A 19,675-nucleotide genomic window follows, 5' to 3' on the forward strand; every position below is an offset into this window, starting at 1 on the left:
GAACTTGCCGTACGTTACGTCGAGCAACACTCCGCTGCTACGCCCACTGATGTGATGTTTATGAGATGCTGGTTTAACACTGCATCTTCCAGTAGTTTCCAATCACTACGGCAAAAGGAACTAACAGACTTTGTAAAGATAAACAACCAGTGATTGAGGTTTATGATGTGTAATTATGTTTACATTAAGTTATTCTAGTAAAATATGACTAGTAAAATGCAAGGAAATCTTCATTCTATAATATGTTCTTTCATTTCAATAAAGATAATTTTTTTAAAAAATTGAATACTTCAGTTCAGATTAACCGGACTTTTGGATTAACGGGGTTCGGATTAACGAGACTCTAGTGTATTTTGTTTTGTGAATTGTGTAATTGAAGAGACTGTACAGTAATTACTTGATATTTTGAAACTGTGCTTAAAGGACTTAGGGCATAAAGACTATGCTTTAGTTGTTTCCTCTACAAGAGACTGTGTTAGGATATTCGTGAAATGGTGCCCTAGTGAAAGTACAATTCTTTCCGTGGACAGTGTTAATTGTTTCATAAAGGACAGTGCCAGCCTTTCTTGTTACCCCGTGAAAAATCAGTGTCGACATTTTCTTTTCATAAAACTGTGCCAACCTTCATTTTCAAAACACAGTGTTAATTCGCTTTGCATAACCATGCTAGCATTTTGTAACATAAGACTGTGCTGGTATTTCCTTTCGAAGACTGTGCTGATTCGCGAAATACGGTGCCTTTATCTCTTCTCAAGGGGCTATGTTAAATCCCCTCATAAAGACTGTGTCTACATTTATGTGTAATATTGTGCCTCAGTGGAAAATTTACTCCGAGAAGTTATGTGATTTTTATTAAGACTGAGTCGTAACAGAACTTGGTTCTCTTTCACAAGACTGTGTCATAAACTATTTCTTTCTGTCTTCGCAGAAACTTTAATTTATTTCTACGTGTGTGTGTGTGTGTGTGTGCTAGAACATTGCATGTACTCATTACAAACAGTGCAGAGACTGTGTCTGAAGGACTTAATTTATTTTCTTTCACACTGAGATTAAGTGAAGTGATAAACCATCGTATCTCAGAAAGTTCCAGATTATTTTCATTGCCTATCACTTCAAGTTCGATAGTGACTATTCCACAAACAATATTAATCATTCTCCCAGAACTGTGATTTTGAATTCATCTCTTTTTTTTTCTTTTCAAATGTGCGTCCAACACCATTTATAGTGGAACTTATTTGGCCAGTAAACAGTGTCTCGCCATAATTTGCAGTGCAGTGTGGTAGAGAAGTGTCGTATCAGATTCCATTGACATTCTATCCGAGAGTTTTACATTTCTCTGCTCCTTTCATGGTAGAATGCCTTCTTCACATCTTCGAGGACATTCAAACCATTCATCTGTAAAAGGTGATATAATTTCCATGCATTGTCTGAATAAACTGCAAGTTCCGCTTTAAATATCAACTCATTTCTCAACCCCTCTCTCGTACTCTCTAAAGCATGAACTGTACACGCCTTGGCGTTATCCATGCTCTCCGCAAAACTTAAGTACGGGCGTTCCTGTTTCAATATAATTCTCTGGTAAGACTCCAACTAGAGTATAGTTCCAGTGTATGGGACCCTCACTAGGATTACTTGATTCAAGAACTGGGAAAAAATCTAAAGAAAAGCAGCTCGATTTGTCGTAGGTGATTTCTGACAAAAGAGTAGTGTTACAAAAATGTTGCAAAGTTTGGACTGGGAAGACTTCGGAGAAAGGAGACGAGCTGCTCGACTAAGTGGTATGTTCTGAGCTGTCAGTGGAGAGATTGCGTCGAATTGTATTAATAGACGTATAAATTTGAGTGGTGTCTGTAAAAGTATTAAAGGTTACAATATGAAGATAAAGTTGGAATTCAAGAGGACGAATTGGGTCAAATAATCGTTTATAGCAAGGGGAGTTAGGGATTGAAATAACTTACCAAGGGAGATGTTCTGTAAATTTCCAATTTCTTTGCAATCATTTAAGAAAAGGCTAGGAAAACAACAGATAAGAAATCTGCCTCCTGGGTGACTTCCCTAAATGCAGTTCAGTACTGATTGTTTGACTGATTGATAGATAGATAGAGAGATAGATAATGCCTTTATTGGTGGCGAAGTTAGGGCTCAAGGCCCTCTCTTACACTTAACCACTAGATGAGTATACATTTACATTACTTATAATTTCAAATACAAATAAAACAAATAATATTAATAGCAATAATAATAATAATAATAATAATAATAATAATAATAATAATAATAATAATAATAATAATAATAATAATGAAAGAATCCTTAATTTTAAAATACACCTAATAATGTACACTTAAATGATGTAACTACAGTAATCCATTCATTCATCTCATTCATTCCTTCATTCACTTAACAATTATCCAGCAAGTCAGCAGGATCTACCCAGCAAATGCTCGCGGCAAGCCACTTTAAACTTGCGATGAGAAGGATTGTCTCTAATGTTCGCAGGTAGCGAATTCCATGACCTAGACACAGAGATTATGAAGGAGCGGTTGTACTCAGCAGTATGGTTTACAGGTATAGCAAGAGAGGAGCCAGATCTCTTTATTATATTCATGATAGGATGAGAGTTAAGAAAAAGATGAAGACAGATAGTCGGGAGTATTAGTGGAAAGTACTTTGTGCAGAAGTGATAGCCTGTGAAGTTCACGGCGCTAGTGCACTCGAAGCCACGACAGCTCCTTATAATAAGGTGATATATGAGCATCATATCGCAGATAGAAGATATATCTTAAGCAGCTGTTCAGGCTCCGGTCCAGTTTCTTGTTACTGTCATAGGTTATCTCAGTCAACACAGTGTCACAGTAGTCAAATGTAGGTAGTATAAGAGAGCAAATTATTTGTACTTCAAGTTGAACAGAGAATACATTAGCGAACCGTTTCAGGGGATGTAAGCATTTATGTACTTTATTACATGTGCTTATCACCTGTTGAGTCCAATTTAGAGTCTCAGTCATAATAATTCCTAAGTTAGTCACTGAAGTAGAGTACGGTATGATTTTATTGTTTAAAATTATTGGGGAGATGTCCTGTTGCTTGAGGGAATATAGATTTTTACTGGTACCGATAATAATAACTTGAGTCTTATTTGGGTTCATTAATAAACAGTTTTTATTTGCATAGTCACTAAGATGTTGAAGGTCATTATTTATTTTAGTAATTGCAGTATCAATATCAGTCGGTTTTGAATGATAGTAAATCTGTACATCATCTGCGTACACTTGCAATTTGAAGAATTTAAGAGCTTTTGATATATCATTAATTTGGATGATAAATAGCAGTGCTCCAAGAACTTATTCCTGAGGGACACTGAGGGTCTTACTTTGCCATCCTGAACTCATATTTCCAACTGTCACACGTTGCCGGCAATAGGGAACATGCATGATCCGGGGTTTTAATTAAAAATATGCTAATCTGATTCAAAATTGCATGCAGAATTCAAAAATGTGATCAGAATGTACAAATAATAACTCCAAACATGATAAAAATCTACGAAAATGTCACGTCACGCAAGTACGCGATCTCATTGGCCTGACGTCATCGTACAGGTTGACTGAATTAGCACACGAAATAACACATAGTGTGCTGTGAGAAGCACGATACACTTCGCGTATTTCTACTTTACGTTAGTGTCTAGTATGGTTAAATTCGAGGTCTATACATTGGATAATAATCTGAGTGGTATATTTTAGACTTAAAATGCATCCTGCGCAGACAGTGAGGCAGAAAACTTATAAATGGTGTAGAGTTCCGATGTGCAATAGCACATCGCATACCATACCAAACAAATTGCTTATAAACGTTCGAAAGACGCTAAAACTAGGGAGAAATGGATTTTGGCGAGCTGGAGAAATGCTGGTAATATATCGGAAAAGTCTACAGTTTATTTTTTTGAAGATTTTAACGTAAGATGAATTTGTTTGAATTTTCAAATCACTTTTCCATGTCAGCTGTTCTAGTGGTAAAACTTTAAATTTTAATGTATGATGCTTTATTTAAATGCTTCAATTACATCTTGGAATATGAAAGTAATAAACACCGGGCGAGTTGGCCGTGCGTGTAGAGGCGCGCGGCTGTGAGCTTGCATCCGGGAGATAGTAGGTTCGAATCCCACTATCGGCAGCCCTGAAGATGGTTTTCCGTGGTTTCCCATTTTCACGCCAGGCAAATGCTGGGGCTGTACCTTAATTAAGGCCACGGCCGCTTCCTTCCAACTCCTAGGCCTTTCCTATCCCATCGTCGCCATAAGACCTATCTGTGTCGATGCGACGTACAGCCCGTAGCAAAAAAAAAAAAAAGTAATAAACAGTGCATTAAATAATGCTGATTGTTAAAGTATTCTCCAAACCTAACCTATGTTTTGTGTGATCCATGTCAAGATAATAAATCAAAGGGGTTATGAACCATTTTGACAGCTCTAATTCTACCAATATATCTTGGTTTCCTTCTTTCTTTCTTTTTAATCAGTTTATCCTTCAGGGTTGGTTTTCTCTCCGACTCAGCGAGAGATTTCACCTCTACCACTTCAAGGGCAGTGTCCTGGAACGTGAGACTTTGAGTATGGTGATGAAACTGGTGAGGAGGGCCATTACCTCGCCCAGGCGGCCTCACCTGTTATGCTCAACAGGGGCCTTGTTGGAGGATGGGAGGATCGGAAGGGATAGACAAGGAAGAGGGAAGGAAACGGCCGTGGCCTTAGGTGCCTGGAGGAGAAGTAGGAAAATACGAAAAACCACTTCGAGGATGGCTGAGGTGGGATTCGAAACCCTTCTACTCAGTTGACCTCCCGAGGCTGAGTAGACCCCGTTCCAGCCCTCGTACTATTTGTTTTCAACTTTCATGGCAGAGCCGGGAATCGAAACCGGGCCTCCGGGAGTGGCACACATTAACCACTACACCACAGAAGCGGACTAGTACTATAATGCTACCTATATGTTTATGTTAGTGCTGAAATCCGATTTCTTACTTTACTAATGCTGAAAGCCTGAAAATGTAATGTTATTCTTTAATAGGGGAATCAGTCTAGAAGGAAATGTTGAAAGTGATGTGATATCTATCCAGGTTCGTTGTTATCCTAATACTATGGGTTACAGTACATTGCACGTATATAAAAGACGCCACTTACAAACTTGCTTGTTATCCGCGAATTTCTGCGGCCACAAAAGTCACTATTTTTCAAGAATGATGACATTTACACATGATAGATTGTCTGATTGTGCTGTTTTGAACCTTTCTTCTGTCATTTTGAAGTTATTCGCGATCATGAATAATAAACAATCGGCTTTTAGCAACGGCTGATGCACAACGGCTGGTAGAGCTCCATGCGGTACTGGATCGTGACGTCACAGCGCGCCGCTTACGTCAGAGGCCGTTTCACTCGCCTTGCGGAAAGGCACTATTAAATATTTTTTTAATGGTAGAAAACAAGGCAACATACCACAATGTAATACGTTTACGTACTATTTCATTGGTGTACTTTTCAAAAAAAATATTTTTGAAAATGATGCATGTTCCCAATTTTCAAGGTAAGATGAAAAGAAACGAATTGATACACTATTAAAATTTAGCTCTCGAAGTTTTTGCAGTAGTAACTGAGGATTGACAGTGTCAAAGACACCACCGAGATCTAATAATGTCAGTACAGTCACGTCCCATTGGTCCATTGCACGTCTGATATAATCTATCACTCGTAGTAAAGCTGTCGCAGTGCTATGTCCTTTCCTGAAGCTGGATTGAAAGGGATTAAGGATGGAATGCTTGGTAAGGTATTCAGTAACTTGTGTATGAACTAGATGTTCAAGCACCTTGAATAAGGGTGGTAGGATGGATACTGGATGATAATCTGAAGGAGAATCTAACTTGGAGCTCTTCGGGATGGGTCTAATTAGTGCATCTTTCCAAACATCTGGGAAAACTCTGTTTGTCAGGCAGTAGTTAAATATATGAGTTAGTATTGGCAGAACAGCTTCTAAGATATCCTTAATAAGCGATATAGGAATGTCATCATTACCTGTGGCATTAGATGTATTAGAGTATATCACACCTTTAACTTCATTAGAGCTGACATTTCTAAAAGAGAATTGCTCATACACAGACTGCTGTTGTAACAAGGGTAGTGAATTTCTAGGGAAGGACGTAGAGGCTATTCATGGCCGTGCGAAATGATCATTTAAAACCTCGAGCGATATGCTTGGTACATGTTGCTCTACGGCTTTACCTATGCCTAACATGCGTAATTTACTCCATTTTTGTCTCGGGCTGTTATTGTTCATCAGTTCCTGAAAGTATTTATATTTAGAATTCCTAATTAACTGCTTGGTTCTGTTTCTCAGAATCTTGTATCGCTCAAAATCATCTGTGTCATGCGTCTGTCTGTATTGTCTGTACAGTTTGTCACTACTGGCCATAGCAGATCTTATGTCGGCCGTTAGCCACGCGGAAGAATGGCGGGCGATTCTTACCTGTTTCTTTAGTGCGTGCTTGTCAAATATTTCCAGTACCAGTGAATTTAATTTGTTTACTTTAGAGTTAATGTTCTGAAAATTATGTATACTATCTCGAGGCAAGTTATATGCATCGTGGCGTAGTTTATTCCGTCCCATATGTCGTAAATCTCGTATTGTAATGTAGCATGGTTTGTACTTAGGTATTCGTGTAGAATAACACACGTACAATAGGTCATGTGAAGAGATGCCAGGAGCAGGGATCTGTCCGTGTTTAATTATTTTTTGAGGTTGATTTGTCACAAGAAGATCAATTAAGGTATGACTTATGCGGTCATGGTAATGAACGTGATTAGTAGCGTTGAGGGGTAAAATGGTCATGTTTGTAGCTAGAAATAAATTTAGTAGATTATTCGTTCACTAGTCTGCTTCAAAAGGTCAGCGTTACATTCGCCCATGATTATAATGTCATCGTATGCCGAGATAAGATTTGCTCATGCCTCTTCAAAATCATCAGTCTGTCTTATTTTAGGCGGTTTGTATACAATCCCTATTAATATCTTTTTATGGCAGTCTAATTCTACAAACATAAATTCCGGTCACAGTGTAAGTCGTGGGTCAGAAGTAGAAATTATCTTACATTTTAGGTAATTTTTGTAATAAAGTAGAAGCCCACCGCCTATTTTGTCAATGCGGTCATGGCGTAATATTGAGTATCCATCAAGGTTAGCTGCCAGTGGTGGTATGTCTGTATGCATCCAGCTTTCACTGATTCCAATAATATGTACATTGTTCACTTCAAAAATAGCCTGAACCTCTTCCATATGAGCTAATGATGTCTGGCCATTTAGGTGGCAACAATGTAGTGACTATGGGTGTCTACTGAGCTGCTGTTGCAACAAAATTCCTGTTGAAGGTGCTAGGGATGCTATTTGCTTTACGTCGCACTGACACAGATAGGTCATATAGCGACGATGGGATAGGAAAGGCCTAGGAGTTGGAAGGAAGCGGCCGTGGCCTTAATTATGGTACAGCCCTGGCATTTGCCTGGTGTGAAAATGGGAAACCACGGAAAACCATCTTCAAGGCTGCTGACAGTGGGACTCGAACCCACTATCTCCCGATTACTGGATACTGGCCACACTTAAACAACTGCAGCTATCGAGCTTGGTAGGTAGGGATGAAAGAGAAGGGGAGGGTGAGGGCTGTGGAGAGGAATGCAGGTCAGTGGTATTACCATTGTACTGGTCAACAAACATATGAAACTAAACAGTATGAAAACAAAAATTAAGTAAGATATAAAATAAGCTTACCTGAGCAATCTGGTGAGTAGAATAACTGACTTTCACAAGCACACACTTCCACACACACAAATATAAACTAATTACTACACACATAATTTCTTTCTCTCAAGTTCACAAGTTCATCCTACTCCCTGAAATTAACTGTGCCATCGTGGATATTTGAGATTTAGTTCCATTTTCTCTTAATACACAAATGCGTCCATCTTGAGTCCAGCATTTCTGCAATCCCCATAAATCCCTTGCCTGATTAAGGATATGTTTTCTCACACTTGTGTGGGACTCAGCATGAGCCCACTGCCCTTCAAACCTTGCTTCGCGCGCCACACTCGATCATGATCATGGTATCGAAAGAACTTAACGATAGGTTGATTTCCCTGTGAGACCACTTCAGCAGACATTCTATTTCGGCAGCCTAGCCTGTGGCAGCGATCCACGTCAAGAATTGGATGTTCTACCGAAAGTTTATTTTTCAGTGTGTCTAGTATTTTAATGTAGACGTCCTCGGACGGCTGTTCCGGGACTCCATGCAATAAAAGGCAGTTCCGGTGACTGTACTGTTTGGCCTCATCCAACACATCGTCTTGTTTCTGGAGCCGATCTTCCAGAACCTTCAACTCCCCTTTAAGCTTGGAGATGTCTTCGCTGGCCACTTTCTTGAATGCCTGGAACTCGCCACCAAGCGCTTGGAGCACGTTCGGTGGGTTGGCGGCACTGACTGCTGAGTCTAGGCGAGCTTGAAAGTCTTTCATGCTATCTTCGAAAGCCGATATCTTCTTAGCATGGTGATTACTTTTTAAAGAAGAGGTAAGGTAAGGGTTATTCTGCCTGAAGGCAGGTCCGAACCTCGGCAGAGGTGTTCCTGAGCCGGAGTTTACGTGCGGTAGGGTGGCCAGTTCCTTTCCGCTCCTCTATTCCCTTACCCCCCCACCAACAGCGCGTGGCAACCCATCCAACTCCTGACCACGCCCAATGTTGCTTAACTTCGGAGATCTCATGGGATCTGGTGTTTCAACACGGCTACGGCCGTTGGCTTTTAAAGAAGAAGGCACTTAAATATATAACTTTGTTAACACGGATTAGCACTTTCAGCTAATTAATTTGCAAATCAAACGGTGTAGCAAGAACAACTTTCTTCTACCGTCTCACTCAACGTCATCTTAGAGTCCTTGATTGAATCTCTGTACGATTTTTAAGACACGATTCAAACCAGAGTGGAGAGCTCCATTAATTCCATAACTTGTTAGTTTTTGCAGCAAGTTGTCGTGGTCTCCAATGTCAGAAGCTTTTGAGAACTCTGTATAAATGCAGTCCACCTGAAAGTGGTTCCCTATTGCATCTAAGAGGAACTGATGGAATAAAAGAAGAATGCTGCAAGTTGACCACCCTGAAAAGAATCCATGTTGTTCATTAGTGCTGATGTTTCTAAAGAGAGGTGTGATCTTGTTAAGAATTATTGAGTCAAAAATTTTGGAAATATCAGAAGAAGTTGTAACCTGTCTGTATTGTTTTATGCCTGTTTTATCACCAGTTTTGAAAACTGGGCTAACAAATCCTTTCTTCCATTCCTGAGGGAAAACACCTTAGTTTAATGATAAGTTGAACAGATAAAAGAGTGCTTCACTTAAATAAATGAGCAATTCTTGAGCAGGTATGTTGAAACGCCATCAGGTCCTACAGCTTTCTTTTATTCACTTATATCATTGCAATCCTGTTTAAAATCAAACTTCACCACATTAGTCTTCTGAGGATTCACCATAAGGAAGTTGGAAATAGAAAATCTTTTGGTATGTTTTAAGGATGTGTTAAGATTTTGTACCATTGATTTTCTAGCTTTTCCCCAAGTTATAACAGATGTGCCATCTACATAGGATACAATGGTGGAGTTTACAAGTTCTGGCATTTCATTAACTTACAGGAGATAGAGAAAAGATCACAAAATCGTCATCATTTTCCTATTTTTTATTTTTGCTCTTTGTCATAATATTGTATTGTTTAGTAGTTGCAAGACGTTTCAATTGTAAGTCTATTTATTTTAATTTTTCACATGTAAATACTGTATTTTCTGGTTAGACGGAAGATAGGGCCTAATGGCCTTAATCTTGCCAGACAAAATAAATCCATTGTATTGTATTGTAAAATCCTGTTGTAACTTAACCTAACCCCATGGCGCAACAGCCCTGAAGGGCCACAGCCTACTAAGCAACTGTTGCTCAGTCCGAAAGCCTGAAGATTATGAGGTGTAATGTGATCAGCGCGATGAATCCTCTCAGCCATTATTCTTGGCTTTCGCCGTGCGGTTAGGGGTGCGCAGATGTAAGCTCTATGTGGGAGATAGTGGGTTCGAATCCCACTCTCGGCAGCCCTGAAAAGGGTTTTCCGTGGTTTCCCACTTTTACCCCAGGCAAATGCTGGGGCTGTACCTTAATTAAGGCCATGGCCACTTCCTTCCCATTCCTAGGCCTTTCCGGTCCCATCGTCGCCATAAGACCTATCTGTGTCGGTGCAACGTAAAGCAAATAGCAAAAAAAAAAAAAAAAAAATCCTGGCTTTCTAGAATGAAAATACTGTAGTACCTTGTTGAATACCGTTGTTTGTGGTTTCAAAGGAAGATGTAACTTTTTCCTCGTAATCTATTTAATAATTTACTGGAATGCACTGCTCACTGTGTTGTAAGTAAGAACTTAGCAGATGTAAAGCTGTAAGAGAATAGCTTGTGGTGACGTCTGTAGTGGATGACATAGATAAGAGGTCCTCAAATGGTTTGGCCATCTGTTCTGTATGGATGCTGGAAGGAAAGCCAAACAAGTGTTTGAGGCTAGACATGAGGGAACCAAAAGAAAGTGTCCTACATAGGTGGAGAAGGGACCAGAGAAGGAGGTGGAAAGCTGGAGTTTTTTGTGCAGAAAAAGTATAGTTTTAAAAACTCTACTGTATATATGAAGAGTGAGACGTCCTTCTTCTACAGTGGTTCTCCCATTTATTGGTCTGAGTAACCAGGAGTTTGTTGTATTATTTAACATGTAGAAACTTTTGGTAACATCTTATTTCTTTAATTATTTTTCTTGACTGACTGTTCCTCAAACAAATAAATGTTGATGTGATAGCCAAGTTATATTGTCGCATACTTCCCACCAAGACAACCATGGTTCAGATTCTGGCCAGTGCATATGTGACATTTTAAATGAAATGTCACGTCCCTCTGGCTTGAATTCCATGTAAAACTGGTAATCGCATGGCTATGATCACATCAACAGTCCGAGTGCACCTGTAAAAAGAGAGCTGTGGTCAGGATGAGCAGAGGTTGTGAGAGATGTATTGTGATCTGCTAAAGTGAAATGATAATATTTTAGATCCTATTTGTATGTACAGTTAACTTATCATTACACATTGACCTAATATTTTAAAATATTATGTAACATTTAGAGGTTTGGGCTGATTCTTATTGCATTTTGAAAATGTATCTTCAATTTAATTACAATTTTGCTTGAAAGAACAATTTTGGAAACTGTTCTTCAATAAATGTGAAGATTAATTACAAAAACTGCCCTCTGAGCAGATCTTTTATCTGAGAGTTTCAGAAATTGTCTTTGGAAGAAGGAATTCACATTCTTCATTCTGAGAGGTAGAAAGCTTAGAAAGCACACTGTAGTACCGAAAACTTATTTAATTTTTGTTAATTATTGGAGACAAGAATAAAAATTATAAAAAATTAGCCTGGAAAATAAGCTTTCCAAATAGTTTTTGAAGTTAAACTGTTTTATTCAATTTCACCATAAGGAATGGCTTGTATAAATTATAACACTTGGTTTAGGTCACGTAGCTATCAGCTTGCATTCAGGAGAAAATGGGTTCGAATCGTACTGTTGACAGCCGTGAATATGGTTTCCCATGGTTTTCCATTTTTGAACCAGGCAAATGCTGGGGCTGTACCTTAATTAAAGCCATGTCACTTCCTTCCCACTTCTAGCCCTTTCCTATCCCATAATTACCTATCTATTATCGGTGTGACATAAAGAAAATTGTAAAAAAAAGTATAAGTGGAATTGCAACTTAAAAAACTGTAATTTTTCTCAGTATTAAGGAATAACTTATCACAGCATATCATGAATATGTTACTAAAATGAAGCATGTGGAGTTTATTTCTTGTAATGTATTTTTTATTTTTCCTCTTATAGATAGACTTGTGACTGTTATTCATCATATGGTGTGATGGATATTGTGAAAATAGTGAATTCCAAGTTAAGTTTGGAAGCTATATCTGAAGAAGTTTCTTCTCCAGCATGTGGGGCGATGTGCTTCTTTGTCGGAACAACAAGAGAGAGTTTTGAAAATAAGAAGGTGGAGTACTATGAATGTCTTAAGTGGTAGGAGGCACTGATCTTTCAGAAATTATGTGTTTCTTTCTTTCTTTCTTTCTTTCTTTTTTTCTTTCTTTCTTTCTTTCTTTTTCTCTTTTTTCCCCTTCAATGATGTCTCCAATTGTTGACTTAATATGTGCTAAACTATTCAGTCTGTTTTTCTCCCTTTCATTACTTAACTTTTCTTCTTGTACATCTGTCCTTGTCTCTCATATTTCTTGTTTCAAGAGCACATCTAGCATAAAACACCAACCCCAACCACCTGAACATTCCTTTCATTTTGTGTCTTATTTCTTCCTTACCAGTGACCCCAAATTCTTAGCCTCTCTTCCTACTCAGCACAACCTAACAGAACACAAATGCCACATACTTTGAAGCATGGCTGGATTTAACGCTGTGCTGCCTCTCTGCCCAACTAAAATCTGCCCCCTCCACCCTTTTGAATTTTATAATTAATTGTAGAGCTTTGATGATTAATTCAAAATACTTGGTAAATCAGAGGATGTGATAGCACAGTGGTTCAGCTGCTGGATTTTCACTCAGATGGTCTGAGTTTTAATCCCGGTGATTACTGGGTGAGTTTTTCATCTGAAATATCATGTGGCATCAGGAAGAGCACCTGGTAAAACCCCAGCTGAATCAGGGTGGCTGCTATTACCTCAGATGTATGTGAGATATGCAGCAGAAGAACTTGTTAAATTTAGAATAATTGAAGCAGTCATTTTGAAAACAATGTATGTCCACTTTTATAGAGAAATGTGTTACATGCACAGATGTGAAGTTTTAAAGACATTCCTTCGTGTGTAAAATGCCACATGTCCGGGCGGTATTATTTGTTTATTTGCTTGTTTCTTTCTTTATGGGTAGCAGAGTTAGGGTTTAAGAGTACATAATAATATATATAGTAAATAATCTATGTGATAATACATTACACTTTTCTAACTCACAGTCATTCACTTATCCAGTTATACAAATTAGTCAGGTGCATTCAGCAGTCTTAAATTTAAATAATGAGGTGTTATCTGTGACACTGACAGGCAGGGTATTCTGAAGTCTGGAACCCATTCCAACAAAAGAATTGTTACACATAGAGGATCAGTGAACAGGAATAGAAAGGGAGGAACCAGAGATGGTACTTTTATTAAACAGATTAGCTCACAAGTGTGCAAAGTTTATTCCTTGCTGTAGTCTATCAATGACTTTACTCTTTTTGCGCACTTGCTGAAATGATATTGTTCACACTGTTTACCGCACAGGACACACCCACACAGTCTATAAAGGGATCATGGAAACCTTTTGTATGCATAATTTATGATGAAAACCGTGAATTGCCAGTATGTTTATTAGACTCCTTACGTCGTCGTTCAGTCCGGTCCAACTCCTGTTGATAATGGCTTCAGTGGAGTAGAAACTTAGATCTATTTCCTCTCTTTTCCTTCTTATCAATTGTAGGAATTATGCCTCCTGTTTGGTAGAAGGTAGCTGCAGTCTAAGTTCCTCTATAAGAAAAGGCTCATGTGCCAGTACATATGCCATTCTAGATGGTGCCATTTTTGAAATGCCTAACGTTCGTTTGAGAAATCTGGCTTTTACGTTCTCTATGCAATTTAAATCATTTAACGTGAGATAATCCCAGATTAGTTCCAAACCATAAGTGATTACTGGGACAACCTTTGCTTGGAAGAGGAACATTGCGGTGGTTAAAGACAGTTTTGTAGGGTCATGTATGTCATAAATACTCCTAATGGCTGCCGATGCCCTTTCCCTTATAGGGATCTTAAATTACGTTGGGGGCCGATGACCTTCGATGTTAGGCCCCTTTAAACAACAATCATCATCATCATCATCATCATCATCATCAAATTACGTTGATGTTGGCTGAAGTGTGATGCCGAGGTATTTAAAGGAGCATTCTATCTTCAACCTCCCTTCTTTGTATGTTATGCCGACATCTGCTGGTATTACTGCTGTGAAAGAAGGACAAGTACTTCAGCTGGGATGAAATGTAAAGTGGCCTGCCTTCAGTGAGCAGTCGGTATATCACTATCTGAAACGTTTGTCATTTATCAGGTTTCAGCCATGAAATAATGTGATGGTATAGGGTGACATGTGTTGTAACTCAGATTATAAATAAATCTAATTTAACAATTAAGCACTTGCTGAAGTTTCAAAGTCTGCTTACCGAGCTCGATAGCTGCAGTCGCTTAAGTGTGACCAGTATCCAGTATTCAGGAGATAGTGGGTTCGAGCTCCACTGTCGGCAGCCCTGAACAGTGTTTTCCGTGGTTTCCCATTTACACTCCAGGCAAATGCTGGGGCTATACCTTAAATAAGACCATGGCCGCTTCCTTCCCACTCCTTGCTCTTTCCTATTCCATCATCGCTATAAGACATATCTGCGTTGGTGCGACATGAAGCAACTTGCAAAAAAAAAAAAAAAAAAAAGAAGAAGAAGTAGTAGTCTGCTTCTTTGTTGTGTCTACAAGAATAAAATCACAGTATCAGAATCTATAATCTTCATTTCTGTATTGACGAATTACACAATTAGAAATAGGAAAGGATTTTCACCTATCAATACTTATTTATTGCATTTATCATGCTACAGGACCGGTTTCGACCCCTTTACATAGGGTTATCTTCAGCTGAACCATACATTTATATCTATGTCATGAGGTATAATTAAGATACATTGTCTAGGGAATGCCATATGATAATAAACATTGGGTCACATCCAAATGGGGTATGTCAAACGGGAACTGGCGTGTATGTCACTATGTGCGACAATGCGATTGTATGTCTAAAATTATATGTTATATGTCACCGTAATGTAACACACCATAATGTAACAAAGTCCACAAGGTTTTGTAGTAGCAGTCAAAGGGACGCACCATCATTCAAATATTATGAAAGAAACAAATCAACTTCTCAAGTTTTTGGATTGACGTCCCTTTTGACTAAATACTTCATAAATACAAACTACTACCAACAGAAAATCTGATTGTAAAACCAAGACTAGTTCGATGAAACTAACTAATTCAACATTTTACTGTCCAAAACTATTAAATTACAGTAGCAAGCCTCAAAATTAAAACAAGAAGCTGAATTCCAAACGGATCCAAGATTTTAATTTTAAGACACCAATAAGTTTTAACTATAACTACGACTCAAGTTTTAACACAGAAATCAAATTACAATTGTTTTTAATAAACTAGAACTTTGAGAAAACAATTTTAGCCAAATTTTCAACATTTGAAGACACTGTATTTTGGATGTCAATATCTTTAGAATTAACGGTTATTCCAATTTTAGTATAGTCATTCATATTGTTAAACTATTAATGTGTTCATAAATTCCTATGTTTATATATTTTATTACTTAATTGTTAGAATTATAATTAAGCACAAATTTGTCAAAACTAATCAAATACGACAGGTCTTAACCTTGAGATGATTATATAGGCTGAGGATGCTTGAAATTCAAGCGAAACATGTTTCTATAAAACAGTGTTGTAGCATTATGATCTAACAACATAAAACCAATTGTATTGAAAAGGTGGGATATAAAAAATCACAATATTGTAAGCATATTAAGTGGTATGTTCCAAGCTGTCAGTGGAGATATGGCGTGGTAGGACATCAGTAGACGAATAAGTTTGAGTGGTGTCTTTAAAAGTAGGAAAGATCACAATATGAAGATAAAGTTGGAATTCAAGAGGACAAATTGGGGCAAATATTCGTTTATAGGAAGCGGAGTTAGGGAATGGAATAACTTACCAAGGGAAATGTTCAATAATTTTCCAATTTCTTTGTGATCATTTAAGAAAAGGCTAGGAAAACAACAGATAGGGAATCTGCCACCTGGGTGACTGCCCTAAATGCAGATCAGTAGCGATTGAAGATTGTACAGTGCTGTGTCCCTTCTTGATGCCAGATTGCAAATGGTCTAGGAGAGAATGGTCATTAAAGTATTCTAGCACGTGTTTATGAACCATATGATGGAGTTGTTTAGAAATTACAGGTAGAATTGAAAGCCTGTAGCTAGATGGTTGGGAGGAGTTGGATTTCTTATGCACAGAGATAGCATTGGCTTGTTTCCATAGTGAAGGAAAGGTTCCGTTTGTAAGGCAGCAGTTAAAAGTGTGGGTAATGATTGGTAAAACAGCACCAATAATGTTACGGAAGAAGGTTATAGGGATATCATCCACTCCTCTGGCTTTTGATTTGATAGAATATTATACTTTATAACTTTATTAGTAATAACTGGGTGAAGTGTAAATGTTGTTGGTCACATAAAGGGTGAATTACAGAGTGGTTATGAAGTTTGGGACGCATTGCATCGTTGAAATGGTTTGGGCATGTGCAAAGGATGGAAGACATTAGAACTCCCTGACAATTGTTACAATTCTTGTTTTATTTTCCACCTAATTCAATACTTAAAAATGTTAATTGTCTCTAGAAGGACATTTTATTACAATACAACACTAACAGGGACATGTTTTGCTCATTATATTGAGCATCTTCAGCCTAATTTGAACAAATATCTCAAGGTTAAGTCTTTACATTGAACCTTCATATAAATAATTGGTTTGTTAAAATAATTTTACACCATTAAAATGTTACCAATAGTTAACACATAATTAATAAGAATTAACAAATTAAAATATATAGCTGTGATGGACTAGACATTAATCACAATTTGCTGATGTCTAATTCATAGTAATGTTCTAAACATCAGTAAGATTTGGCTAAATATTTCGTTAGTTCCCAGATTTTACTAACACAGTTTAGTGCTTAAGTTATTTTTCTAAATTTAAATGTCCTGATGGAAATTAATGATGTTAGAGGTTTAAATTTGTGATGTTTATCTTCTTTGTTGTACTTTCAGTTTAGTTGAGAAACCACTATACTTTATTAAAAGATTGTGTATTGAATGTTTGTGATCTACTGGAATCATGGTATAATGGATGCAGAAATTTTCTCACAGAACTGGAGTGTGTATCGTAGAGATAGGATAGGAATGGTGGGAGGGGGAGTATTCGTTCTGGTAAAAGAAGAATTTGTAAGCTACGAAAAAGTTAAAGATGACAAAACATGAAATTCTAGGTGTAAGGCTCATTTCTAAAGATAATAGGCAACTTGATATCTTTGGACTGTACAGACAGGGAAAGGGTAGTGCTGACATGGATTCAGAATTATTTGATAAGATAATCAGCTATGTGGGAAACGACATGGAAAGGAATGTGATTGTAGTGGAGGATCTGAATTAACCAGTTGTCAGTTGGGAAGAAATGCGAAGGAGAGGAAGCATGACCAACAAATAGCAAATAAGCCATTACGGAAAGGGCAGCTGATTCAGAAAGTGATGGAACCAACTAGAGGGAAAAATATCCTGGATGTGGTGCTGGTAAAACCAGATGAGCTCTATAGAGAAACTGAAGTAATAGATGGTATTAGTGATCATGAAGCAGTTTTTGTTGTAGTTAGAAATAAATGTGATAGAAAGGAAAGTCTTAAAAGTAGGTCTGTTAGGCAGTACCATATGGCTGATAAAGCAGGCATGAGGCACTTTTTAAAAAGTAATTTTTATTAGTGGAAAACTGTAAATAAAAATGTAAACAGACTCTGGAATTGGTTTAAAGCAGTTGTTGAGGAATGTGAAAACAGGTTTGTACCTTTAAAGGTGGTAAGGAATGGTAAAGATCCACCTTGTTATAATGGAGAAATAAAGAGACTAAGGAGGAGGTGCAGATTGGGAAGAAATAGAGTTAGAAATGGCTGTGGAAGTAAGGAGAAATTGAAGGAACTTATTAGAAAATTGAATCTATCAAAGAAGGCAGCTAAGGATAACATGATGGCAAGCATAATTGGCAGTCATACAAATTTTATTGAAAAATGGAAGGGCATATATAGGTACTTTAAGGCAGAAAATGGTTCCAGGAAGGACATTCCAGGAATAATGAATGAACAAGGGGATGTGTATGTGAGGATCTTCAAAAGACAGAAGTATTCGGTCAGCAGTATGTAAAGATTGTTGGTTACAAGGATAATGTCCAGATACAGGATGAGACTAATGCTAAAGAAGTATTAAAATTTACATATGATAACAATGACATTTACTATAAGATACAAAAGTTGAAAACTAGAAAATCGGCTGGAATTGATAAAATTTCTGGGGATATACTATAGGTAATGGGTTGGGATATTGTACCATATCTGAAGTACTTATTTGATTATTGTTTGGTTGGAGGAGCTATATCAAATGAATACGCAACATTCACATACACCAATGCTGTGATTCACCAAATTACAGATTCCTTGAAAAAACGAGATTCGCAATTAGTTTTTAAGGCACGTAACACTAATAAAAACATTTTCTTCAACCATAATACAGTTAATTCAAATAACGATGAATATTATGGATCTGGAATATGTAGGTTAACATGCACACAGTGTAATTTCTCATATGTTAGCCAAACTGGGCGCAGCTTTATTACAAGATACGTGGGACACTATAACGCATTAAAACATAATATATATTCCACAATGGGCAATCACGTGAAAGAGACCAGCCACCAATTTCGTACAATAGACAGGGTTCCCAAAGTAATAAAAAGGATCGAAAAAGGGACATTAATGGCCGAAGTTGCGAACATTTATATTCATTTGGATCAGTATTTCAATAAAGAAAAAACCTAAAGGATGCAATCAAAATAAAAAGCCTGTTAATAGAGCAATTGCCAAAATCGCTACAAGTTCTCAAATCAGAAAATAGTAATATCTTCAAAATATTCAATTATAAAACTTCCAACACGTTAACAAACACAAATCTACCTCGAAAAAACATAGAGACCTCCCCCCACCACAAGCTAGGTCAGTATCCAACATCCTGCCCACAGTTCCTTCCCCTATGCCCCCTACTCGCCTCCACACTATACACCAGTGCTTATTGCTCTGTCCACAGTTCCTTCTCCTACGCCTCGTACTCACCCTCGCAACACACCCGCCCCCATGCATATAACACAAGAAGCAGAAACACGACAACAAATAGTCTCAGTACTGCAAAAATCACAGCTAGGCACTAAAGCGTGAATAAAGGTGTAGGTGAAATTCCAACCACAAGAATTTCTCATAACAACTGCAAACAACACACTCATAATATTATTTTGTTACAGACACATTCATCCACAAATGTTGTAGTAAAATAACACACCAGCAACTAAGTATCATCTATTGCTGTCCTTTTTAACCACGCTTCAATAACAAACATATCATTGTAAAAATAGGCTGACTCAAACCACAGTGAGGATCGGTGAAGACTACTAGTGTGATGATTCCAGTAGATCACAAACATTCAATACACAATCTTTTAATAAAGTATAGTGGTTTCTCAACTAAACTGAAAGTACAACAAAGAAGATAAACATCGCAAATTTATACCTCTAACATCATTAATTTCCAACAGGATATTTAAATTTAAAAAAATAACTTAAGCACTGAATAGTGTTAGTAAAATCTGGGAA

The 19,675-nt window shown here is 37.6% G+C and overlaps 1 non-coding gene across 1 annotated transcript in view; it reads left to right on the plus strand.

Annotated features, from left to right (window-relative positions):
• The first annotated feature begins 12,025 nt into the window (after positions 1 to 12,025).
• LOC136862703 (uncharacterized) overlaps positions 12,026 to 19,675 on the plus strand; it is an 87,326-nt gene continuing 79,676 nt past the window's right edge. Inside the window, exon 1 of the transcript XR_011017809.1 lies at positions 12,026 to 12,162. This is a non-coding gene — a transcript (uncharacterized protein). The remainder of the gene's footprint in view (positions 12,163 to 19,675) is intronic.

The sequence above is a fragment of the Anabrus simplex genome, chromosome 2 (genome assembly GCF_040414725.1).
Source record: "Anabrus simplex isolate iqAnaSimp1 chromosome 2, ASM4041472v1, whole genome shotgun sequence".
In the NCBI taxonomy this organism is placed as follows: Eukaryota; Metazoa; Arthropoda; class Insecta; order Orthoptera; family Tettigoniidae; genus Anabrus; species Anabrus simplex.